This window comes from Mycteria americana, chromosome 17 (genome assembly GCF_035582795.1).
Source record: "Mycteria americana isolate JAX WOST 10 ecotype Jacksonville Zoo and Gardens chromosome 17, USCA_MyAme_1.0, whole genome shotgun sequence".
Classification (NCBI taxonomy): domain Eukaryota; kingdom Metazoa; phylum Chordata; class Aves; order Ciconiiformes; family Ciconiidae; genus Mycteria; species Mycteria americana.
The window spans coordinates 1,979,743-2,006,633 of NC_134381.1; the positions used below are offsets into that span (position 1 = coordinate 1,979,743).

A 26,891-nucleotide genomic window follows, 5' to 3' on the forward strand; every position below is an offset into this window, starting at 1 on the left:
TGTGCCTTCCCTCCCTTGCAGAGGGCAGCTGTGGAACGAGAGTTCTCAGGTGGTGAGCATCCCCCAGCACACACACTGGTCCAGTGACGACATGGACGGAGTTGTCTTGCTTCTCTGTGGCTCCTTCAAGACCTTTTACCGGAGCAAAATTTTAGCTCCCCGGAGTAGCAAATTTAATTTCAGGTCATATCTGCCACACAGCTTATGCAGATAATCTCTGCCAACCATTATCACTTCTTAAGAAATATTATCTTATAAAGCAGAAATAAAATATATCAGTAAAAATAAAATAAACCGAACGGGAAAAATTATTTCACTATTTAGCCTTGACAGCAAAGGGAAGAAATATTACGTAGGCAGCTAAATATGGCACCATGTCTCAAGGCTCAGATAACACTGAAAGCAATGTTATTTTAACACATATGCTAAAAACAAAGGCGGGATATTTTGTCTTAGTAAGCATTTGCTAGTTGTTCCTGTCCACACCTATGGACAGAAAACACTCTAATGAAGACATATAAATAAATGAGTTACACATTCACCTCTGCCATTTTTCCCTAGTAATCTACTTCTAGATGTCACTGTAACACAGACATGAGTTTCAAAACTAATACTTTTTTTTAATCCTGAAACACTTTAATACTGAGTTTGTGACATGACACTGATTTTCACAAAGGAAAATATTCCTGGTATTAACAAGAGATTTACATTAGAAATTGGATGCTGAGAAAAACAGAAATAGCATCAACAGCTTAATTCTTTATGGTTTGCGATTGGCTTCAATAAATTTAGGATTTTTTTTTTTTTAAGTGATTAGTGAACCACAGACAGGTTCATGAAAAATAAACCTTACTGGACTAACTGAAAGGACTAACTTTGATTTTTAATAAAACTGCAAAATTCAGGTAAAATGCACAACATCATCATACAAAATCTTGCTGTTAATATTTATTTAGATTCCATTGGAAAGATGCTGTTGTTTGGCTCCAACTTACGTACACAACTCTGAACAACTGGTAAATATATTAAAGATTGTGCCGATTATCCTTATTCAAATGTTTTGGCAGAAGTCCATAGAAACAGAGAAACCCTGTGTAACCTCAAGCTTATGAATGAAAAATAAAGGAAGTCTGAGAAAAAAGTAAACTAAATGTACTGCAGAAAAATATTCTTAAATAAATGGATGAGAATAAGCAAGAACACCCCAGTGTGTAAAGCAGCCAGGGGTTTTCACCGAACACAGGACGACAATGCAGACACAGGCCTCGTGGAAATGCGTGCTCTGGTCTGCACGTGCACAAGTGTTCAAGAAGCAGATCTCAGCGGTCTGTTGGAGTTAACCGTCCTACGTTGTAATGCATCTTCTGAAGTCTTGGCATCTTACCAGGACAATACTGGTTGCTGCACAACATACTTGAACCAACACTATCAGGATCGGGGAACCCTTGAACACAGGATTAGGAGACAAGGTGGAGGGAGTATTTGAGCACAGTCAAGGCAGTGGGAGACCTGATCTGAAAGGTGCAAGCCTTGAGAATAAAAGCATTTACATGCAATACCAAGGACTACACCAACAGGCAGGGATGGCAGCAATTAAGTAAGAGGCTTAATTTCAGGTAGGCTGAGTATCTGGGAAAAAAAAAATCTTGAAGGGTGAGAATCAATATAAGGAATTATTCCTCAGGGAAACACTGGAAGCGCTTTTGCATGGGTATTTTATGAGAGACTGGGCATACCACCAACAAATGTACTGCAGGAAAGAATCAGACAATGGCAAGGAAATGGATTAAACGTGTTAGCAAGACAATTTCCAGATCCGATTTCTGTGAAGAGAAGACCATGACCTCACCACTGGATCTGTGGTGTTACCATTAAGCACTGCCCCATACAAGCCCCAAGTCCCTCACTAGCATGGGTATGGTCTGGAGACAGACCACACCAAACACTGAAAGGGATCTGGGAGTGTCTCCTCATTGTTATTTTATTTTTGTAGTAACGATGGGTCAATTTATGTCCGCAGATTTTGTAAGGCAGAATTCACCAGGGATACTGAGGAGCAGAAAACTGAGACACAGAATAAAGCTTTTGGGGAAAACAAGAGGTCTGAACTTCATTAAAAGAAAAAAAAGTCAGAGGAACAGAACATTTGAAGACACATATGTGGGAGAAGCAACTCTTTTCCAAGGACAGATGGCAGCAATGGAAACACTGAAAATGGCTGGTTGGCCAAACCGCTTTTCTGTATTTGCCTCGTTCTTTCCAGTTCACTGACGCGCAGCAGAAGTGCCAGCAGCTTTTCCGTGCAGAGGGTTCCCACAACTTAACAAGCACAGAAACGATTTCGGCACCTATCAGCATCCAGTCAGGTCTCTGTGTACCTACTGTGTGTACCCACCATTTGCACTTCCAAATCAGAGCAGCTGTTTCAGATGCAGCTGTGGGAAAAACCAAAAGCCAGAGCTCCCCTTTCACCGGTTGACTAATAGAGGCTGGCCACAACATCCAAATAAACAGGAGCTTAGCAAATGGATAAACTGTTTAATCAAGGGATTAGCCTGCTGTAAACACACGTTGTCCAATTAAAATATCCTTCCCCTCTTGTAAGAATGAATTGGCCCCCCATAGGGTACCTTTACATGTTGAATTTATTGGCACTTCAGTGAAGCACTACAGAAAATGATAGAGCTGATTAAGTTGGCCATCAGGCCAGAGGACTGATGCATAGCTATCATGTTAAAACAGGACTCAAACATACAAAGCTCATCTCATTACTCCAAGCTGCTGTAAGCATTCTAGGATAGCTTTACACTGATACTGTATATAACGAGGCCCTCTTCTTTAGACCAATGGTTCGCATAAGCCTGCAATAATATTTTACGGAATATTTAACGCCTTGGTTAGTAGGACCATCTTCTTGCCTAGAGATAATGCGCTTAAGGCTCTCTTCGATCTTTGTTTTGTCATGTCTTTATTTTTTTGTCATCTCATTTTTTTTTAATGCTCCCAAAAGTTACCTACCCTTTTTGCTAGCTCCTGGCTGGGTTACTGCATAGATGGACCTTGAAGACGATTCATGGGACAGAAGTGTATTTGCTGCCTTCGAAACACTGGAGCACAATCGGACCAAATGATCATCTAGCCAATGTCCTGTCTCCAAAGGTGGACAACAGCAGATGCTGAGGGAATATTATTAAAAGGGAGCAGGTGTGAAGTGATACTTCCCTGATACTCTTCCAGCTTCTAGAAATCCACTGCACAGGGGATCTGAGGCAGAGATAGAGGTTGTGCTTGTAAAAGTCGATGCAATTTTTTTCCACTAATTTGTGGAAAGAGCTTTAGCACAAGAGCTTTAGCACTCATACCACCCTGCATCAAAGCTTTCCATAACTCATCTATGTTGCACGAAAAAGTATCTCCTTATGTTTGATCTAAACCTTTCCACTGTTATTTCGAAGCTCCACATCTCTGGTATTAGAAGAGATTGTTCACAATCTCTCCCTACTCCTGTTCTTTATTTCACTAATAATCAACTATATAAAGTGTGTAGCAGATGGGATCCTCAGTATCAAAACCCAACACCATCCCACTGATTTGTCACAATAGCTGAAAAGCAGCTGAGAATAAAGAAAAAAAAAAATAGAGTTAAATGTTGAGAACAGACAGGCTTCTATATTTGATCCGCTTTTCACAGGAACAAAGTTTTGATCCATAGATCCTTCAGGAATGCTGAAATACTAGATTTTATGAATATAAGACTTGAGGAAAGTTTCCTTTATTCTCTTTTGGCCATTACATCAGCTGAAAAACTATAGCAATTTATTTTGTTCTTATGCTTCCAGAAATATAACTGGACACAAACATATCAAATTAATCCACTTCTGTGATTAAGCTGAAGTTGAACATGGATCATTCTCAAGCACATGCATTTCCAGTAAGCACATGCATTTCCAGTATCCCGGGCACGTGGCTCACGACATTTATCAGTACCTCCAAAGAACTCTGAGAGATGAATGCTGAGTTCTGGTGGAGGCTGTAAGAGATTTCAGGCCTCGCTCTCCTTTACATTAATTTCAGTAGTAGTTAGTGAGACAATGGGATAAATTCTGTTATCAATAAGATAGTAGAGTCATCAGGCATTTATTGTAATATCTACCAATAAACTTCTCCAGGTCATCTGCTCAAAGGCAGAAAAGAGAATAAGGTTTCAGTTAAATAAATCTGCTGAGCCCCTGTACACCTTTTTATCATTATTTTTAACCTATTCCCCAAAACGAGAGAAAAGGAGTCCTCAGCCTCAGAGAAACATAATGGTGAACATTCCTCTAAGTTTAATGCTGCTCTTTCTAAAGGAGGCAATAAATACCAAACGAATGGGAGAGCTCCGAGTATGCCACCAGCATGGATTGTCATTTAAATCCTTTCCAATTATAAGAACAATGAGAGCATGTGTCTGGAAAGGACTTTGGGGAACGATATCCTTTTAACCTCCCACAGCTATTTGGTCAAGGGCTCTCCCGGGAATTCGGCAGTGGGGTGGACCATGCGATAAGCAGGTTAGCTTCCGATGCACCCTGCAGTTAACAGCAGCAAAGCTGCGTTAACATCCGCACGCTGCACCCAGCAATACTGAGTAGCAAGGCATAAGCGTTTCCAAGCCTGTGTGAATAAGAAACTACAGACAGCCCTTATCCCAAGAATGTACTTAATCTTCAGCAACACGGAGTTAAGAAAGGAGGATTCTGGTCTCCGTTTTAGCAGACTGGGAGAACTGGACTGTATTAAACAGACACAGTAGCTTTCACGTGTTGCCTGTGCAACTGTCACTGAGCGAAATAGGAAAGTCAAACAAACACTTTAAACAATTTCCATGCCCCGCTGTTCCTAATATCCTCCTTAAACTCCCAGCAAAGCACATCATCTCTATCTGTAAAATTTACTTTTAAAGTTTGAAGTTAAGGAATACTTGAAACTAAGCACAAGCTTAGGGGCACTATTAGGTCAGGCTCAAATCTAGATTGTATTCTGCATTAAAAAGTAAAAGTTCACTAAAGCATCATGTTTTCCTTTCTCTCTGTTCAACAGAAGTGGATATTTGAAAAAGGCAGCTTATTTCTATTCTATATTTACTCCATATCATAATCATTAAGTTAAATAATAGAATGATTTAGGAGATTTAGTGTTGCTGCACTGGTATAGCTGGATGCATCTCCAGAAGGCAGAACGGAGTGGGGAAGACTTAGGAAAACATGCAACAATTTTCTTATTCAGAGACCAAGGGAAGAGGAACTCTCCACTACTCCCATTTTTTTATTCTTCAAATTCCTTTAAATTTTTAAATATGTATGAATTCTCCATAATCTACAACTGCATTTTATGAACGCTTATGAACAACACAAACATTTCCTAGTAACACGAAAAATCAGGACGGGCTGATAGAAAATAGAAGATATTCATCTTCCACAAGAATGAAATGTAGTTTCCTTCTACAAATGGTTCAGTGGCACCTGGATACCCGCCAGCTTCTTTCTGGCAGTAAGAGGATCAGTAAGTTTAATTTAAACTTTATGAGCACCAGTGTACGCCTCCTTATTCCATTATCTTGGGCAAGGATGGGTCCAAAACCCTCAAGAAAACACTTTTCAGATCTCAGCTTCGCTAACACAGGGAACTTCAGCCATCATTTTCACAAGATGGGTACGTTCAGTTCTTCAAAGTTACACTGACGCATTCACTGGTGACCAGGGAAGGGTGTCTCCTTCAGCTCAGAAAACACACTGGGCTCATTTAAACAGATCCAGTATATGTATTTACTGTGCAGTTTCAGCAAAATTTTGGCTAAAAGATAATGCACGCTTAGTCAGCTGAAACAGATTGCAATCGCCACATTTTCAGCCTCCTGTTGTATGCCACAGTCTTCCACCCCTTCCTCTGGGCAGCAAAGTTACCAGGGATCCTGTCTAGCTCCTGCTGTATGGGATTATACAACCGTATCCCTGTGGGTTTTGGCATGAGCGCAGATGGGAGACGGCAGAAGAAAAATGAGCATATTTTGCTTTGCACACCATTCTGCCTGGGGGATTTCTGGCAAATATCTTTATACATACGGCAGACAGAGTTTGGCTTGTCCACAGTTAAACCTCAACAGCTCATTGACAAGTGCTACAACAACGATATAGGAAATGGAAACCAATACAAAAGCAAACAAGAAAAGGGTAAAGCACTCTCATGGATCTTGCTCCTGAAAGCAATTTCACATCGATTACTCAATAGCACCATTTTAATAGATCTATTTGGTTTTAGCCAGGCTCCTATTTTGGCAGGGTATGTTACCTTGTTTTCTCCTCTAGTTCTCTCATAGAAATATGAGATACTGGTTGCAAGTTGTGTCTCACCACTCTTAAGACATCTGTGTCTCCCATGTCTCCTACAGCTAGTCCTGTTGTCAAAAGAAAGAGGCACTTCTAGGAGATCATTCATTTTAGGATAATCTGACTCATGCCCTAGAAAATTCTCTCTGCTGACTATACAAATCCTGGGGTTACTAGCTCTGCAGGCTACAGAGCTAGCGCAGATGTCTACATTCAGTCCCTCTCAGAGATACAGAAGTTGGAAGTCTTCTCGCCTCACTTCAGCCACAAATACAGTATCTGGTCTCACTCTGGACAGTGGAAAGAGAAGCGGGTTTCAGAGAACCACTGAACTCACTGGAGCAGCTCGTAAGCATTGCAGTTCTTCCAGACTGGAACACCCAGGAGAGGGGTGTCATTTAAAATAGGACCCAAAAGAGACTTTCAAAAAAGCAAAAACCAAAAATCCCCAAAAACACCCAGCAGAAGGCTAATAATGAAAAATGTGAATGTAGTCTAAGCACACAACTAGTTGATTTCAAGGTATTTTCAATTCTAGAAAAGCCATAAATCATTATAAACTGGACTTACAGAACCCCAACAATAGGACTGTAATGTACTTCTGACTTGAAATTGCTTGTAATTTTACAAAACTTTATCTAGGCAGATATTTCCTTGATGGAAATTACAGACTGAATAACTTGAGAAAATTCCTTCACAAGCATTTCCTCCATTTCTGAAACACGTATGTTTTCCATACCCGGATGTGTTCTTGCCATTCTCATTAAAATCTCCCCAAACGAGGGCAGGTTGAGAGCCACAGAAAAACCCTCATTTACAAATGCTCAGTAAAGAATGGCTACAAGGTCAAACGTAAATTTCTTTAAGAGTCCTAAACGTTAGCATGCTCCAAGCCTAAGGAGCTTGCCTTCCAATTACAATTCTGGAAAACTGCAAATAAGGCTATGAACAAGCACTGGAACAGAGAAGAGAGAGGCAGGCAGTAACAATGCCACAAGCTGGGAAGGAAACTGCGTGGGGATTACTGAAATTACTTATCACTCACAGCTACTAGTTGAGTCAAAAAAAACCTGATTGGAAAACCAAGAGATTATTACTAAATTTGCAAAACACACCAAATTAGCAGTGACTGTCAGCACACGGGAAGACAGGAATAAAAAGCAAACTGCTCTTGACAAATTGAAGAAGTCTGGAGGAAAACAAAAAAGAAAGTAGTTTAATAAGGATTCTAAATTAGCATCAGAAATCCCTATTAGACACACCAATGGAAAAAGAGGTCACGGGAGACACTTTCAAAGGGATATTGTGATTCTGCAAGAATTCTGCCTTTCAAAAATAATCCTAAAACAATAAAGGAAGCCTGTACACAAAGACTAGATACCTTTTTAAAGATGTTAAAATGCAAACAGCAGTAGACCATGTTATACAAGAGAGGAAACTATTGCTCTAATCATGATTTCCAGTCTTAAAATCCCTGTATTTGGTAAAGGTCAAAACTTCTTAAGCTCACCAGAAGCAATAATTTCTTCCATAGTGCTTTCCAAGAGTAGTTTTCAATTTCTGCTATTTTCTTGGAGGTATATCTAAGAGACATAGGTACCTACTTATGTGTTAAACATTGTAGGCAAGATAGAAGTATTTCTGTGATAGTATTTCTAAAAGAAGATTTATACCTTTGAGCACAGAGAAGTCTGAGAAGTTACAGGGTGTGTGTGGGGGGGAATCATTCAATTGGTAAACACAAGAAAAACCCCGGAATCTCTTTTACAACCTTAGCTATTGCTGTCACAAAGACTAACTACTGCAGAGGAGATTTCCTTCATCCAAGTTCTACAGCATATGCCAAAATGCCTAAATGCAGGATTAGATGCTGACCAGGGAAGGTAACACAGCTGCACTCGAGAGAGCTTGTTGGTGAAGGGGCAGGTGGCAGGAAAGAGTGGTCACCTCTGTCTTCTGAATCAGCCCACGTCTCCCCACCTCTTCCCATTCAGCAGGTAAAACTCTGTCTCCACTTTTGGTTCCGTCTGTGGAGTTGAACCATTTACCACTGTAGGAGGAAGTTAATAGGAGCCCTGACATGGAGAATGCAGGGAGAAAACAGCACCATTTTCATAAAGACTGAACACAGGCCAGGGCAGTGAACCTAAATCCTTGCTCCTTCTACCACCCTGCTCTCGTTGGTTATTGACTAACAGGTTCTCAGTTTTCAACTGTAAGTCAACCTCAGCCAAGAGACGGCAAATCACACGTTATCCAACTCCCTCCCTCGTTCGCACAAAGCAGCATCTGTACCAGCAACTCTTTTGCAGAACCTGAGCTTACCTCCTGCAGCCCTAGCACAACAGCATTGCCTCTTCAGCCATGTTCTCATCCCATTACCAATAAACTGTGCTTTTAATAATATTTCCTCTGAGGATACTCTTCAAAGCCACCCAGATTCCCTTACTCCTAAGCATATCTGATTCTATCGAGCACTCTGTGCAGCTTCCCTCAAAAATAATAAGCTCCAAACCAGACTTGAATTCTCATCCAAGTTCTCATTTTGATGCTTGTCTTCTGGTTTCACCTCTTTGAATTCAACTTGGACAAAGTCACGTGTGATCTTGACACACTACCAAAGGGTGACCATGCATCATCACAGACCTTGATGTACTTCTAGAGCATCCCCCTGCCTCAATATCAGAAAGCCTTGCTTCCATTCTGTTTTCTGTACTTCTCACAGCCACATTAAGGAGATGTTGGGTAATTTTAGCCAGGAACAATCAACAGGCTCCTAGAGCATCACAAGTTTCCTCCCACACCCTGCAGGAGTCTAGAACTAATTTCTTCTTGTATATAAAGGTTACAGACTTTGCCTCAATACTGGGATCTTCAAACCTCACTCCACTGTTCCTATTTCATTCACTTCTACTGCTGATGAAAAAGCTGGGAACCAGAAAGCAGACAACATCAGAGCAACTGCCACAATTTTCATTCCCATATAAGCATCTTTTTCACGCAGAAGGCAAGGAGATAACATTCTCCATGTCAGGGCTCCTATTAACTTCCTCCTACAGTGATAAATGGTTCAACTCCACAGATGGAACCAAAAGTGGAGACAGTTTTACCTGCTGAATGGGAAAAGGTGGGGAGACGTGGGCTGATTCAGAAGACAGAGGTGACCACTCTTTCCTGCCACCTGCCCCTTCACCAACAAGCTCTCTCGAGTTTACAAGTGACTAAATTAATAATAGCGCATCTCCTCAGCTTAAAGTTGAGGCTTCTTCAGCTTAAAGTATGAAACAAAAAACCATACAAAAGCATACCATCTGTGCAAGACAGCATAAAGAAAATTGAGTTTACACAGATGCGACATATCACACGCTCCCTTATGTCTCTATCAACACAGCAGCTTTGCAAATCTGCCCTAAATAAAAGCAAAATTGACAACACGTTATGTCTGAGGCCAGCAGGGCTGCCTAAGCCTAGCATGTACTTGGCAGAGTTTGGACTGTTCTCTCCACTTTTAACAAACAACTCTTATAAATGGAAAACTTGCTAACGTTCAAGTATTCTGCTGTGTTCAAATGTCAGGAGGATTGTATTCAACTAAGTCTCCTGGAGGGATCAACTAATTGGCCATCAAATTCATAGAGATGAAGCTGTAGGTTGCTTAAAAACTAGCAGGACATGACACAGCCTTCTTACAATCCGCAGTAGGGACAAACACTGGTCTGGAACATTTTCTAGTTCCATTAACTCTTTACCAACACATAAAAATAACACTTTAAAGATGTTTATTCTTACAAGTTACATTAGGTGAAGAATATAGCTGAACAATATGGCTGAACACATATGGAAATACTTAAGCAGCAGCTCCATGTTCTGTCCAAGAAGTCTGTAGACAAACACAATAAACTTAAGTTACACACATGACAACTCAATGTACTCCAAAAAGAAAAAACACCAACAGAAAGACAGACAAAAAAAGTGTGTTTTCATAAAAAAACAAACTTCATTTATTTTGTCGGAGGAGCATCTGAGGGAGGGAGTAGCTGGAACAGACAAGTACAGAAATAGGAAAATACAATTAAAGAGAATAAGGCACCAAAGACGAGCCTTACCAAGACGCATCTTCGCCCAGCCAGTATCATGTCTTGGACAGTGGTCAATGCCTAAGGAAGAGAACTGGCCAGCTATATTCCCCAACACATTCCCCGAGCCTGCAACAACTTGTAGCTTAAGATTTCACATGCCAGGTCTTCTGTATTGGTATGAGATCGACTTTATGGATCTTTCTTCCAAGAATATATCCAACTGCTTTCATGCAAACTCTCAGCACCAGAGTCTTGTTGCAACAGCTGCCACATTGTATTCATTAGGCAAAGAGTTATTTCTTTTTGTTTATTTTGAACTTCCTACTGCCATTGGACATACCCACTTTTTGTTAGGGAATGAAAGAGAAATGGGGAATGATTGCTTATCTTCTGTTCCACTCAGGCATCTTTTCTTCAGGCCCAGACATTCTTCATTTGCAAGCTGTTCCATAACCTGTTATTGGGGGAGGCAGTACCTTGTTTAGCCATAGCTGTAAACAGAGATAATTCCATTTTCTCACGTTACTCTACATTTACTGATGCCGAGTTTAACCTGCTAGTTTATTTTCCAATCACACAGTACCACAAGGTAGGTACTTTTGAAGCTTTAGAGTTGACTATGCCAAAGCGCTTCTAAATCACTCAGACTTCGTTATTTCTCTATCCATTGCCTTCCTCAGCTCATCTGTGAGAGCGTTAAACAGCACAGGTCTCATACGACTCCTGTGTCACTCTAATGGTAACCACCCTCCACTATAACAACGATTACTGCTACACATTTTCTCACCTTTTAACCAGTCACTGGTTTACTAAAGACTATTCTCTCTCATCCCCAGAACGATCATTTGCCTTAAGAAGCTGCAGCGAAGGATCACGTCAGAAGCTCACTGAGAATCTGAGGATGCCATACACACTGGAACACCCTAATCCATATGTCTGTTGAGCCTTTCAAGTCCTTGAAGATTCCCCAAGTGACGAATCTTTTACAAAAGACATGTTGACTCCTCCACGTTCATATAAAATCATGTGCCAAATAATTCTAATCTATATTATTCTTTTGACGATGCTGCACAATACAAAGCCAGATCTGCTGTTCCCCAAGCTCCCTGGAACTCTTTTGCAAGTTAGCATCGTATCAGCCCTATCTATTCTCTAATAGAGCTGAGGAGGTTTTAATTGAAAGGTTGCACACCAAGTGTTAATACTTCAACAGTTTCTCCCTTGAATCTGTCCTGGGCTCTAACATCCTGGTCCCTGCAGCCAGTTATTGCTCACTGCATTCTTAAATTCTTCAATTAATAGTTGCGTTTGAGATGGGTTGTGATAAAGAAACCATGAGGAGCATAGATGCCTCAAACTCATTTGTTTCTTTCTGCTCCACCTTCTGCAAGTGATTCTTTCACACCCTAGTATTGAAGGATTTTTGCAAACTTTTAGACAAGCTTCTTATTCCCAGCATTTTTGGAAAAGAACTGTTACTTTTTATACTTCCTGAAAGCTGTTCCTCTAAGTTTTTGGCGTTTCAAAGTGTTTGTTCTTTTCTGTCTTCCTCACTTGGTCATGACTTCAGCTTTTGGAAGGATGCCTCTGACTCTACAGCCCTTCCCCCCTGCTGTTTCACATCATAACTTATCTCTCTCTCAAGGGGCTTTTGATAGGGCTGAGGCATTTGCTCTGCAGTATAGTGCCTTTAAATAATCTTCACACTACCTACAAACGTTTCACCCTTTTCACTGCTCCTTTCAGTTTCTTTTTAACATGCTTCCTCATTCTGCTGTACTTTCCCTTTTGAAATCAAGTATCACTTTACTGAAGTTTTTGGCTTGGATTACTTCTGCAAGGATCTGTAAGTACACTTGTGTTCACACTTACGGAGGGCCACTGGCAGTAAAATTTTGTACCAAGTTCTGCACAATTCCCAGGAGAAACCCAAAAGTATCTTCCTCTCTCTGGATTCCCCAACCAGATGTTTCCCAGAGGTGTCATTCTTGATGCCTAAGAGGACTGAGGTGCCAGTTTTCTCCCATTGTGTTTCCTACTTTAAAGCCACAGACTCTGTATTATTCTATACTTTTCCTATCTACAAGTTCCAAGAATTTCTAATCTTAAGGATTCTATTATTAATACAGTTATTTTCCTGATTTGGCATTTAGCTTTAAGACACCACACTATTCCCCCATGGGTTTGAACCACTCTGCCATTTTTATGTAACCTATACCTTGGTACTAGGGTGTTCCAATTGATGTTTTCCTTCCATCAACTTTCTTATAGCCCTATTCGACAGTCACATAAAAACCAGACTCCCTAGGTCATCTACCTTATTTCTTAAGATTTCAGAGTCTGTCTAGAAATACATACACGTTAGGTCCAATTTTCTCCCTTTTTTGTGTTATGTCAAAGCTAATCTAAGGGGAAAAACTGTCTGTCATAACGATAAAAATTTTCAGTGACAAAGTGAACATGGTGGGTATAAGTTTCAGTGATAAAATAAAACAGCTATGTTCAAGAAGAGCTGGGAAGTCTTGCTTGAACAATTATCTAATGAATTCTTGCATCAAGCATTTTAGTTTCTTCTGGACTTCTAAAGTTTTTTCTGCTATTATTTGCCAACAAAAAAAGGCTACAGATATGTACGATAGGAAAAAAGAACCAGCAAGTGTATTTTCTACCAGTCACTACAGATGAGAGACAAAACCTATACTAATTAAGCCAGCAACCCCAGGGAAAGGAGGGGAAATCTTCTGGTGTCTTGATTTTGGGGTTAACTTGTATATATTTGAGAAACTTACATGAACATGACAATGTACTTTGAAATTTTTCCATATTTATTATAATTTCAATGTGTCCCTGAACTGATACACTAAAATACACATAAGAATGGACCTGATCATCAGTGCTTCTTAAGTCTCTTAAAAGGAAAAAGAACAAAGAAGAGTAATTTATCATACAGAGCTACATGGAAGTCTAGAGGGGAAGAAAGCCAGTGAAATCACTAGAGAAAGGCTGCATCCACTGGTCTGAATAACTTACTTAGATGCTGAGAAAGAGAAGAGCAAATGTAGGTACAAACTGGTGTTGGATTTTGTTTCCTATCACCCAAAACCTGACACCTGATAACGTGCCACTCTTGAAAAGCAGATAGTTCAGCTTATTTCTCAGTTTATCATGGTGAGTTTTCCCTGTTCATTCTACAGAAAATGCGAAAGTTATTAATTACTCTTCAAGAAAGGTAATTAGTATTTAGCTATTATTCATCATCTAAGCACAGAATAACTGTTTGCATTACTTCTGTTATGTTGTCCTTAGTAAACACATAAACATCAAGAAAGATGAATCCACAGGACAGAAACAGCTCTGCTCATCTCAAGAAATTAAAAATAATTGCTCTCTCTGGAAGTTCAGGATCAAATGCATCACTGAATGAAACATTTGCTTTAGAATCTCAAAGAAAAGGAACAAATGACAGGACCTTGCAAGCGGTTTATTTTCATTGCTCACTGAAAAATAACTATGACAGTTATTTAACGCTCACCCAACTCTTCCTGTTGGGTGTTCATGTTAATGCTATTTCCAAGTTTGACACCCCAAAATAGCACGTCAGTAAGAAAATAAACTATGACTGAAAACTTCTCATCAAGTATGATTTTTGTTTTTCAAACATCTGTTATGCTAATACTACTGCCTTTTACCAAAGTATTAAATGAGCAAGGTAAGGAAATTCCTGAAAAACTGAATGCTGGACATAATGTTACAGACAACACTTTTAGGTCAAAGGCTAAATCCTCAAAGAATGAAAATCAAAGTTACCAGAGAGAGAACAAAAAGCATCAGCCCTAATATTACATATGCTGGTTAAACACGTCAGATGACTATACAGCAAGTTATAAAACAGGATTTCAGCATCAGTAAGTATTTAAAGTGTTATTGTTCATTCAGCTGAGCCCTCCATTACCCTACCTCTGTTCCTGAAGCTGCTAAGGTTATTCAGACAAAGACCTCCTTGTCATACCTATCACTTGGAAGAGCACAGAAAATAAAGTGAAAGTGATGAATGTTTTCCAGTTATTACACTATATTTCATACCATATTTTAAATCATCTTGAGTAACAACTACTACCTACTGCTCCAAATCACACCAAAGAAGCCGCAGAATCTGCCAGTTAGTTATTCAGCATTGACTCATTCGTAGAAGAAAAACTATGGGCCTTGCAGTTACACTTTTTACAGGGTTTGAGAGTATAATATCCAGCAATGAGAACAAAGAAAGGCAGGATCCCAGGCAAGCCAGACCCGCCGCTTTCTATGGCCTTTGTTACTCAAAGCAGTGACAGTAATCCTAGGACAGACTTTTTGTCACATCTCTGAGACGTAGCTGCAGGTACAGTACATGAACCATACCACACGGTCAGCACAGACTTCAAATATTTTTATATTTAAAAATAAAGGAGCATACAAGACACCGTGAGAACAGGTTTAAGGGGAAGGGGAAATGTTTACATCATCTTCCAGAGTAAGTTGAAGGAATTCTCGATGCTCGGGACAATATGGCCCAAGGGAAATGGTAATGGGAGAGAAATAAATTCTTTCACCTCTGGGTTGAAATCCAAGTCAGGCTGGTAGTAGCCAAGAACCATTAGCTTAACATCTGCTAGCTGTTTGGTAACCCATGTGAAGTGAGTTATATTCCTTAGTGTCCACATCACAGTCCCACTAATTGGCACCACGTTGGCAATCTAAACAGAGAGGTTAAAGTCTGAACATACAGCAAGCATGAACTACAAGATTAGTCAACTTCACTTTTGAGTACATGTGTGATAAATTATACATTTGGTATATGTAACTCCATCTAATTGCCCCACCATCCTGTTCTGCCCTCAGAATAAAATCATAAATCCAAGCAAGCCAACAAACTGTCAGCATTCCCTTGTCAAGCATACAGTTTCTGAATTACTAAGACATATTAAGTTCATTACTACTCAAAGCGCTTAAGCAACTGCTTAAATTTTAAGCAAAATATTGTACAGCATAAAGTTAAGTATGAGCTAAAGTGTTTGAATAATATGTACCATAAAAATAGTATCTTTTTAACTTCAATTTTTAACTCAAAAATGCAACACTCACAATGCAGTAACAATACAGTCTTATAAATCCCAAATAACAACAAGGCTCTTTTCTCTTTGTCTTTCCTTCTTCTGCAGCTTCCCAACAAAGAAAGAGTGCCAAGGAACAAAGCTGACCTAAGAACAAGACCCATTAGCTTTTAGAAAATTATCCTTTGTATTGCCCCATGGTAAAACATTTGCGTCTGAGACCAAAAAAATGTTATTATCTCTTAATAAAGAGCAATAAAAGAAAATGCATTTTTCATATCATCTGAATATGGCAGCATAAAAAACAGTCTAAACTATGAAGGAAGGAAACTCATATTACAGTTTAGAAATTGTTCCTGATGTTTACACATCACTTCAGTTTAAAGAACTGCTCATGATGGGAACATGATGAAAGCTGTTGAGCATGAGGGGAGATATAAACGAAGCCAAAAGAAGCATCTTTGCCAGAACTCTACCAGAAAACAGAATCACAGAGTAAGTTAGTTTGGGAGGGACCTCTGGAGGTTTCCAATCCAATTGGCTGCTCAAAGGATGGCCAACTTCAAAGTTGGATGAGGTTGCCCAAGGATATTTTAGATGAAAGCACAACATAGTACAATGCCCTGCAAAATCCACATGTAAAGAAATTGTTCTTGCTAGCCAAATAGCCCTTTCATTTACCACTGCTCTGGAAAGATTCAAGTTCTAAGCTGTTTTGAGAAGTAATAATGGCTAGCTGCCATTAAGAACAGCGATAAACTGAAAAGGAAACAAACCTAATCTAAATGTCCACTAGCACCAAGGTTTGGAGAACTTAACTTGGTAGAATGCAGACTTGAGGACAGGAGACTGTCTGAGAGAGCTTGGAAAGTATAATCCTCCCAAGATCCAGGTTTTATCTTATGTTGCAAAGGTATGCTCAGCCCTCGTAAGAAAAATGCAGGCAGTGACAAAAGGCCAGTCTGCAGAAAAACAAACAACACCCCGCCCCCTCCCCCGTAAGTCTGCATTCCACAGCCATGTTCAAAGGGATGGATTTTTTTCTTCTTGTGCAAGAAACACTTGCAGACTTAACATCCAGACAATTTGATAGTATCTAAGCCACCTTAAACATGAACAGTCTGCCTCTTTTCGCACAGGCTGCTAACCGTTGCCTGCCTTACCTGTCCTCTGACAAAGCCAGACCAGTTTAACTTCTACGAAAAGATGCTGCCAGTTCTGAGCGTTTGCACACATGCTGCCAAGGATTTTGTGTTCTTTTTTCAGTAGCTTGGTGGACCAAGGGATCTGTCTGATACAGCAAGACCACGCCATCCTCAGAGCTCCAGTATCACTGCCAGGCCTGCTATCTGCTTCAGGCAGCAAGGACACAACCTTCTTTTTCCCATCACTGACTACTAATGCCTCTAAGGTGGATCTTTTCTTATTCTCTTCTATAACTTTCAGAAGTAGAATAGGATCGTGCCACATCTTTTAAATGCCAGACAAATTCCTTCTGGTTGAAGACAAGTTATTATTAGCCTCTTTTAAAATCACACCACTGCAAATAATTATGATATTTGATGTGGGATCTGCTGTGCTGATATCTGAAAGAGAATTAAGAGAGACTGTGATGAACATCAGGAGTCTAACACAAGCTGGAAGAAAGCAGGCTAGCACCAAAGACATAGATATTGCAACAGTTCTGCCTTTGGCTGCATTCAGCCCACCCAGCTGCCAGTTCAGGATGTAGTGAAGTAAATCTTCAGAACTAATTCATGATGCTACAGGAGTTAGTTGTGTGATAGGGCCCAAATAGAGGTTATAATCAAATGATGTAGTGAACTGCTTTATTGAGCAGCTCTAACATGCACTTCTGAACCCTCATGTAGGTATCAAGTAAGCATTGATACCCAAATAAATGTTTTCTCACAAAACCAAGTATAGAAATAATACCAAATTCATGAGTTTCCTGAGAGCAATTCCTCTCCATTTGGAAAACAGGAGGGGTCCAAGAAAGAAATCCTTCTCTGCAGGGGAGGGAGGCAGGAAGGAAGGAAATGTGAATTACATACACCTCTGGATAAGTCCCCCTTTAAAAAAAGGAAGGAAATTAGAGTTAACCAAAAAGAGCGTGTTTAGCATCACTGCACAAGCTGGGTAAAAACACCTAGGAAATCCTGGCTAAAGATAATGCTGCCTCCTCCTGTCACTGTTGGGCTTTCCACAGCCATTGCGACAGGGAGAGGCGAAAGGTCCATTTTTCACTCTTTCATTTGCAGCACCACTTTGAAGTTACCTACAAATCAGAGTCACTATTTGATGGTCACCTCTCCCTATGTCATCCTATGCTTTTTTGTAATAGGGCTGTTAAAAAACATGTGTTTTCACTTTTTTATTAAAAAAGGATAACTCATAACTGAGCAGAGACAAAGGCTCTGTTGATACAACAACATGTGGATTAAATCTGAAAGGAGAAAGAAAGCTGTTCTACTAAACTGACAATCCTGCACAGAGGGTTTATATCTAAATTGGTGTAATAAATCAATAGGAAAGATTTCTCTTTGGCTGAAAGAACCATTTATTTAGGCATGGAACAAGAGCATTTTAAAATTGCTCTGGACACTGTACACAAAAGGGTTTCTTCAGTTTTGGTCTTTTTTGCTTTCTTTTGTGTTTTAAGTATATCCCCAAAGTTTTGCATTTGCTTTTCTTTAAAATATTTACTTCTTGGCACTTAAACCTATGACAAGTCAGCCAGCCAGCACCACTGGGCGCTTAGCTAGACTCCTCCTACTGAAAAAAAAAAACCGAAAAAAAAAGAAAGAAAGAAAAGTGGCTTGCTCCATTTACACTATTACATTACACAGAAGACTGGCCTAAATTTATGCTTTCCCACCATTATGCTCCTCTCCTGTGTTTTTATGAACACATGTTCTACTTTTCCCTTAAATTCTATTAGCAGTGGCTTTTTCACTCTTACCGAAGAAGGAAACACTCTCCAGTTGTTGCCACCTAGCCATATCAGACAGCAGTTTGTCCCACAACATCTTCTGAGCCCAACACAATAACCTGCCATATCAGAATGTCAGTCTGGAGGTAGGCTAACAGCAGGGAGGTGCTAAAGAAACTACTGTCACAACACCATCCTCAAAATACTGCCCATAGACACACATGTGGTCTCCAGATCCCAAAAAGACAAGCTGCTGCTGATGCGCAGCGAAAAATAAGGAGGACTTGGCAGAACATTTTAAGTACGACACTGATTGTAACTATAGATGGGACCAAGAACTGCAACCATCTTTTTTAATAAAAATCAGGTGGTACCTGGAGCTGGTTTCAGAGCTAATGCAAAGATGACACTAGCATCTACTAATTACATTTAATACATCATGCCATGAAGATGGCATTGGCTGACCCATGCAAACATGTCACCACACAACTCCAGCTAGTCTTCAAAGAATGACAAAGACCAAAACATAAATCACCATAAAAATAAACTTTCAGTTCCACAGAAATGTTCTGAGAGAAAATATTTGTAGGAAATGCTACTCAACACTGGAAGAAAGTATTTCATACAAGCACACTGGAGCTCCTCTTCAGCACGTTCTGTAGATGTCACTGGCTGCTAGATTACTATTATTTTTTAGAACACCCAAACTGTATGTGTGGTAAAACACGAGGGCATCTACATATGCGACGGAGTATAACACTGAGGGGGCGAAGATTTTGGCTGAAGCCTCTGTCATTCAAAATGTCATTCCTAATATAATTTACAGAAATCACAAAAGCCGAGCTCTTCAAAACCATTAAAAATACAATCCCCAGCCCCACAGATGAAAATGCTTTAGGCTTGGTAACTGTTTTTTTCTACCAGGGAAGTCCTTATTTATTCCATTTCACCTTAAATTCCATTCGCCAGTCAGGCAAACAAAAGTTTCCTCAGAAACTACGGCTGATGCAGTCACTCGGACGCCATCCCCGATAGCCTGACTGACTGTCCAGCCTGCCTTGCCTACTGCCCTATTCCCAACTCACCGAAACAATCCAAGGGGCCACACAACAGCCCCGGCGTCAGGTCTGGGCTGCTCACTCTCCCTGACCCGCTGCCTTTGCCCTAGAGAAGCTGCAATTGCCACCCTCCCATGAGAGGTGGTGGGAGATGGGAAGTTACTGTGCCTGCATTTAGCCCAACAGCTGTTTTGCAAGGCTACCTAGCCAAGACCTTACTGTAAGAGCTGCTCACCTTGTTCCAATCAACTGCCTTACAGTCTGCAGGAGTCTCTCCACAGTGCTTCTTTCCATATATCTGCAGCCACCCACACGGTACCATGTCTCAGCTCAGCTTCTGCTGCCTCCTCACATACCCTCTAGCTGGGACAGACATGAAGGACTCCTGAGAAGGAACATCTCAGCTTTCCTTCCTTACTCCAGGCAACCACTCCTTGCCAAAAAGCTAACAAGGAGCCATACTAGTGGGAAAGAAAGGGAAGGTGTGAGAGGAGATTAAAAACTAGGAGAAGAAAAAGATGGCCTGACAAGTAGTTTTTCCTATTAGTCTGCTTTAATTCTAGAGAAGCAGAGTCTCGCGGCCATTAGAGTTCATGGAAGCACTACATAGTTCTTCAGGATACCAAGTAAAGTACTATCTTCTGGCTATAGCACAGAATCTGCTCTAATAAACTCTCAGGTTGTCAATGTCTACCATCTTTAACCCACAGACGATAAAGCTGTCACCTCTGAGTAAAGCTAAACCCCTGCTAAGAAAGACGTGCCAGTCCCAGCTGGCAGGAATACTTCCCAGTAAGGAGATGGTCAGTCAGCCAGACCACTGGTTTCCGTTCACAGCTGTTACTGCCCTGTTCTGTGACCTTATTCAAATCACATCCCCGTGCAATGCCTCTTCTCTGATCTTTGAGAGAGGCACATGAGCACCACCGATGAGTGGCTACGTAGAACCCAGCTACTAGCAGTAATGCTAACACAGAAGTGGGAATTTAGAGGCTAAGTAAAGCAATATATTAAAGCTGAGGTTTATGCTATGTAGGCACAGTTCCAGCATAGACAGTATGCACTTCAGTTTTGCCAAGCCTATCCAGTGTGGGTATGATTCAGCGCTAATTGCTCAGAAAAACGTTTCAAGTTACACCGGTTTGGTATGCTTTTTTGAAAGCAAAACAAGGTATGTTTTGGAGAAAGTTAAGATTATGTTTATGTTTACAGACAATCTGACTCCTGCATATAAAGAATGCTTCTCCTTAAACTAAAAACATCAAGAAAAGTCAAAAGTAATGTAAATGATCTGGCTCTATAATCTTGCCAGCACAGAAGAAGCACCAAAGCAGTTGAGCAACAATCATGGTCTTAAATTTGACTTCCCTGACTCCTGCTTTGTTCAATATTTTAATTATATTTTTAAAAAATTCTAAACCACTTCAGATTTCAAAGCACATTTATATAGATTGATATTTTCTTCCAAGGTAAAAATCATTACCCTCTTTATTACAGAAGGAAAGTGAAAGAAGACATGATAAGCTATTCGTCAAAGGCACAGAAGGAACTGATGTAAGGGCTGGAATTAAAACCCAAGAGTTTCTGAAGCAACTTATTATTTCTAAAGGATTGATTTTAAGATGATAGCAACGGTACAAAAAAAAGTTCTAAAATGGACATACTTTTAGGATCAAGGCAGTTTATGGGGTAAAGGCCATGAGAAAAGCAAGTTATTTAAATTAATTAATCCACAGTTGGAAAACTATAGTGAAGTATCTAATAGATTGTTGCTATGTTCCATATACAGCACAAACATTAAATCAGCCCGCAACGTAGTCAATCTTGCCTTGCATCATAAGATAGTAAAGTATATAGGGTAATCCATCTCGAGCTTCATACTTTCTGCTCTGGGGCAGGAAATTACATTTGCATCAGGACTTCTCTCTGAAGAGTATGTGGTGAATGCCGTCTGACGTTATTCAAGAGTGCCCTCTAACGAAGCTGCAGCTACATTTCAGAACACATACAAGGGAGACTAGAAAAACCCAAAATGAGACTTTCCAGAAATTTCTCTTTAAACACCAAGCTTTGTTTCCATTTGAACAAAAGGGGAAAACAGATGAAATACACTAACTGGTGACTGCTCCTGCACAGACGTTTTCTATTTCCTTGTATTATGCAAGCCCTCACTGGTAAATATCGCAGTAGGCTGCAGTACTAAACAGAAAGATCGCAGTTCTCCCGTTCTGAGAGAAGAAAGGATACTGAATCAGATAGGGTGCCAGGGCAGTTAACCCAGCACAAGTTTTTCAGATAAACTGAGTTCTACACAATCTACTTTATCTGTACAGAACTGCTGGGTAACTTTTCAACGTCGGATGCAGTTAAATCAATCTGTAGAAAAATAAGGGAGTATCATGAATGAAGTTCACAAATCAAAATGGAATCCTCAAAAATCTATTCCCTAATACACTGCTGTGCCATAAAATACTGCTTATTTGAAAGGATGTCTTAATCTAAGAGTGGTCATGCAAACTACAGTGATGAAACAGTATTTGCTACAAGTTTGTGCAACTGGTACTTGGTTTATTGTCAAGTTCCTTTTCACCCACCTACATAAACTAATAAAACATCCTGCCAAACAGAAGATGTTTGTATTACTTTCAGAAACAAACTCCACACAGAAAAGCTGATACTGATCCTCAGAACAGAAATTAATTTTAATAATCTCGATGTCAAATTGTCAGAATAGGACTGTTCCACTCAAAGATCTACCTATAAATATGCAATGAGGGCACAGCTTCTCCGTGTGGGATCAGAACAGTCACAGCAGCCTATGCAATTGGTGCGCTCTCCCTCCTACCCCGTCCTGCACCAAGGCACCCCACTCAGTTGTCCCCCAAACACCCAAGCTATGAGCATAAGGTGAAAGAGATTGACAAAGCAATCAAAGTCGAAAATGCTCCTTTTCGAAGCTCAGACAAGAGAGACTAGGAGGGAGCAGGAACTCCTCATGCTGTACTGCCCCGACACTGCCAATGTGGAGCGTGCCCCCGTACTGTCAAACGCCTCTGCACAGACTCGGGTCCCGAGGCACAGCAACTCACCCCGAAGGAGGACGGTGAAGGTGTCACCTGCTGAGCGATGTCGGGGGAATCTGCTGCCACCACAGAGCTGGAAGGAAGCAAACGGGCCTGTTAACACGCCAAGCTTTTTATACACTTACCAACCCAGCACCTAAGCTCCACTGAAGCAATCCTAACTTAAGCACCTCATTCAGTGCTATCTTGGAAAGAAAAAGATTGGCAGGCATGAAATGTTTTCTTGAAACAGAGCCTTACATACCCACCAACATTTTTACTTCTTGCTAAACATCTTTACTGTAATGTTAAGCTCACGTGGCTAAGAGTCACCATAGACTAACAAGAACACCCTACGGATGTTATAAACCATTCAGAGAACCATCGTCCTAATCCATGCAGGTTACCCACTTTCACAAACAGAACTTCATCAGGAAGCCTCCACTCCCGTCCATCTGAATGACCCAGTGGCAGCCACTGCTTATAAAACAAAAACAATAATGCTTCCAACTATATGGCTACTAAAAACCTGCTTTGCGCAGTCTGAAACAGCAGCTATTTATCCTGTAAAGCAAAATTGCACTCTGCTTCACAAAAAACCAAACCCATTTCCCTTTAGTTTGTAACAGTGGGAGAGTTTAGTCCCCAAGGAATATTTTCCACAAATTTACAGGCGATTGTATAATCTAAGAAAACCCGCGTGCAGCAGTTTTATACAGCAAGCATTTCCCAAGCAGTGCAAAGTTCCTCCTGCGCTCGCTCTCACATTTTCAAACATTCCTGACAGCACTGCTGCGTTCCAGGCAACTTTTTTCCTGAGATAACAGCTTATTCCTTGAGGAGGTTCAGGCAGAGTTTGACATTAAAAAGATTGTCAGTGGACAGACAGACGGTGTCCTGGATGTTCTGAAAAAGAGACTTTTCTTTCCTGAACATGTAACCCAAACAAGGCTCAATGAATTTGCATGAAAATCAAAAATGATCATAAAGTGCCTTTTGAACCATATAGCAGAAAGTTTCAGCACAGAATGAAAAATGCAGAAAAGTGTAAGAGCAAAAAACCCTCTGAAATTAGTAACTGAACCGCAGTTATGTTTATCGCTGTGAGGGTAAGTCCTTGTATTGTAAAGTATTCTGCTTTTTGAAGGCAAGATGAGCAACAGTCAAGAATAAATTGCATTGTATGGGTATAGCTAGCCATAAAATAGGAAAAAACCAGCATTATTTTAGTCAGAAAAGAACAGTCTAAAATGACAGTAGCCACACATTTAAACGTGATGCAAAGTGTGACCATATTCTTGGCAGAGCTGGAGATGTAATAAAGAGGAATTTATTTAAATGCATGAAATACATTTAGAGCTAGAGGCTCTTCTGCTCCAGCTTGGTAACACATAACAAAAACCACTGTAATGCTAAGCTTAGCAACATGCACTTAGTAAAACGCACAGGAGTCAGATCTATATCCTACCCTGTACTGATATAAATCTATATCCTATACTGATATAAATCTGCAGCTATGCTTTCACGAACAGACTCAGTAATGGTTAATACTGAAGCACCGAGCAGAGAATCCAGCTTCTGTACTATGACATAAAAAGAGACTTTGACACTGTTTCTTATTTTGGTAGCTACCATCACCAGCAGTGGCAGGTAAGGCCTGTAGCAACAGCCGCACCCAGCTCTCTATCAGGACACCAACGTTACCCACACCTTATATATTAGTTTCAAAATCCGTTCTAGTGCTGTTGCTGTTTAAAGGCTTATTCAATATAAATTAGAACTTTATTTCCTTTGCTTAATTGTTCCATTATTTATATCTACTTTTTCTTCATTAGCAATTTCCTTCTCCTTCCAGATTCATAGTGTTGCAACTTTAAGTGCAGGTAACACACAACTTTGTGCCAGTGGAATACATTAGTTAGAGAAGGAACAGGACTCACATTTTATAGGTGATTGGACAGAAGTTGAAGGATTTTTAGCTGCTTCTAGTCTGATCAGATTTCAAAACACCTTTCTTTAGCTTCATCAGCCCACCTATTTCTTGCAGAAGACACTGCAAAGAGGATTATTCTATAAGGATTAGTAACACATGAATTTTTTTCTTATGTAAGAAATTTAACAATAGCAATTGCCTCAACCCTCAAACAGGTCTGTTTCTACTTAGAGCCAACACAAAGGACTATGCCCAGAGCATCACCCCAAGCAAGTGGCAAAGCTGAGACAAAAGAAGTTCTAAGCCTCACCTTCCAGGCCCAGTTAATGCCACTTGGTCATGCTGCAACACCAAACCTCCACATGGATTCACAAAAGAAACAAGACTTTCATCCTCTGGTAAGACAGCTTTCCAGATTTCTCTTCCAATAGAAATCTAACTGGAGTTTCTCTTCAGCCCTCCCTTATCCCACACATACACACTCCCCTCTTTCATTTTTCCCACAAGAACTTTTCAGACTTTTATCATGGACATCTACCATAGTTTTTCCTACGCTATATTAGTTTATTACACATGAATTCAATGAAAAGACGAAAACATGAAACAGCTAGATGTTCAGCACTTGGTGTATCTCCTATTGCTATTAATGTAATCCTGGTCCTCTCACACACTACTCAATTCCTCTATGGCCAGCCCTTCTTCCAATGCACGTGATTACAAAGGGGAGCTGCTTGAGGAGGCTCTCACAGCATGGAGCATCCTCAGAGAGTTACAAAAAAAAAAAAAAAAAAAGAATTTTTATTTTAAAGACGCTGGCATACTACACAAACTCAGTAATTAGCTCTTGAATCAAATTATTAAAACTTGGTTCAGGAGAAGAACACTCTTAATTCCAACAGAATGTCTCTGTCAAACCGTTTCTTAGTTAGCCCAGAGGCGGCCTGTGCCCCCTCATCCCCTCTCCTCTCAGGCTACATCACTTCACACATCAAGTTATTTAATGCAAGTTTAGGTAAAATTATTTATTCACAGAGCAACTGCTTTGGTTGTCAAAGAGTATAAATGCATAGACCTGCTCCTCTTACCAACTGTGAACGGACACATCTACCTCTGCATTAAGATCCAAGCTATAACGTAACAGAGCTTCCTTGCAGAGTTGAACAGAGAACTCGCAACACCGAGTGTGTTTCCAGAGAGCACCCACTTCTGCCTCTCCCCTCTCTCCAAGCTGCCTTTGGAGAACAACAGAAGTTACACTTGTTTCAGCTTTGCCAAGGCTTACATTAAGGACCAACACTACTTTGTGTCACTGGAAAAGGAACAATTTCAAACATTGCGGTTTAGTCCTTCCGAACTTCTGCGCGTGCTCTGTGCATGGCACATTTGTCCGGTGCAGTTTCATACGAGCAGCATGTTCAACTCCCCCAACAAAGAAAGCTGAGAAAAGTTTGCTGCAACTCCTAAACTGTAAGCACCAACAAAACCTTGTGCAGGTGAGCGTTATGATTTCTAACAGACAGCGTAATTGCCTTAAAAACTACAGAGGTTTTCTGATGGATCATTTACATTCCAGAACATGCATTTTAGTGGTTCTGCTCCACATGCTAAAATTTGATTATTCCTGCTCTATTGCTTGTGCATACAGTGCGAAAAAACATGGAACCAGAAGTCACGGCTATTAGTGACACTTGTGCCAAAAAGCTGACACGCAGCCACGGGCAGGTGCCTGTTTCCGTAGAAAACCAGGGAGGTAGCAAGGCCTCAGAGCACACCCAAATGCAGAGTGCTGCATGAGAGGCAGCGTTTCACCATTCACAGAAGCACAGGGAGATTTATTTATTTATTTATTTAAATTAAAGAGTCATAATTTCAGAGTGAGTCAACAGATCCTCTAGTTGACCCTATCATCCAGTACCCTTTTATAAAACCTACCACCTTGAAAGCACTCTCGTCCTATTGAAAAAACACATTGGGACAAACAGATCCCAAAATCCCTTTACAAGAACCTGATGAGATAAAAACAGTGCCAGCAGAAAGTCCCAGCCTGGAAACTGTGCTCTTGCTGAGGGTGAAACACTCGTATGGTGCCTTAACAAATCAGACTTTGCTGGAAATCCCGTCCTGACCTCCAATCTGGATCAGACTGCAAACATATGGGGAAGACATCGTAAATGAGGGAGGGGATTCTCCGAACTAGTACAGCACACCCCTTTGTCCAGCTCAGTGTCTGCTCTCTGTGGCCAAACTCTGATGATTTAAAGAACAGTGGAGGAAGAAACACACTACTTCAGCTTTCCTCTGTAAGAACAGCATGCAGAATTCCCCCTTGAAGCAGAGGTTCATCCAAAAGCCCAAGATTGCTTAAACCT

General features: G+C 40.5%; 1 protein-coding gene across 12 annotated transcripts in view; it reads right to left on the minus strand.

The window, feature by feature from the left end:
- Positions 1 to 26,891, minus strand: part of EXD3 (exonuclease 3'-5' domain containing 3) — a 295,945-nt gene that overhangs the window by 266,355 nt on the left and 2,699 nt on the right. For 11 of the 12 annotated variants that reach the window (XM_075519656.1, XM_075519655.1, XM_075519660.1 and 8 more), the window contains exon 2: positions 22,617 to 22,683. The gene's annotated coding sequence lies outside the window, so the exon portion shown is untranslated. Of the gene's footprint in view, positions 1 to 22,616; positions 22,684 to 23,000; positions 23,036 to 26,891 lie in introns of those variants that run through there. The other variant, XM_075519651.1, reaches the window with a different exon arrangement.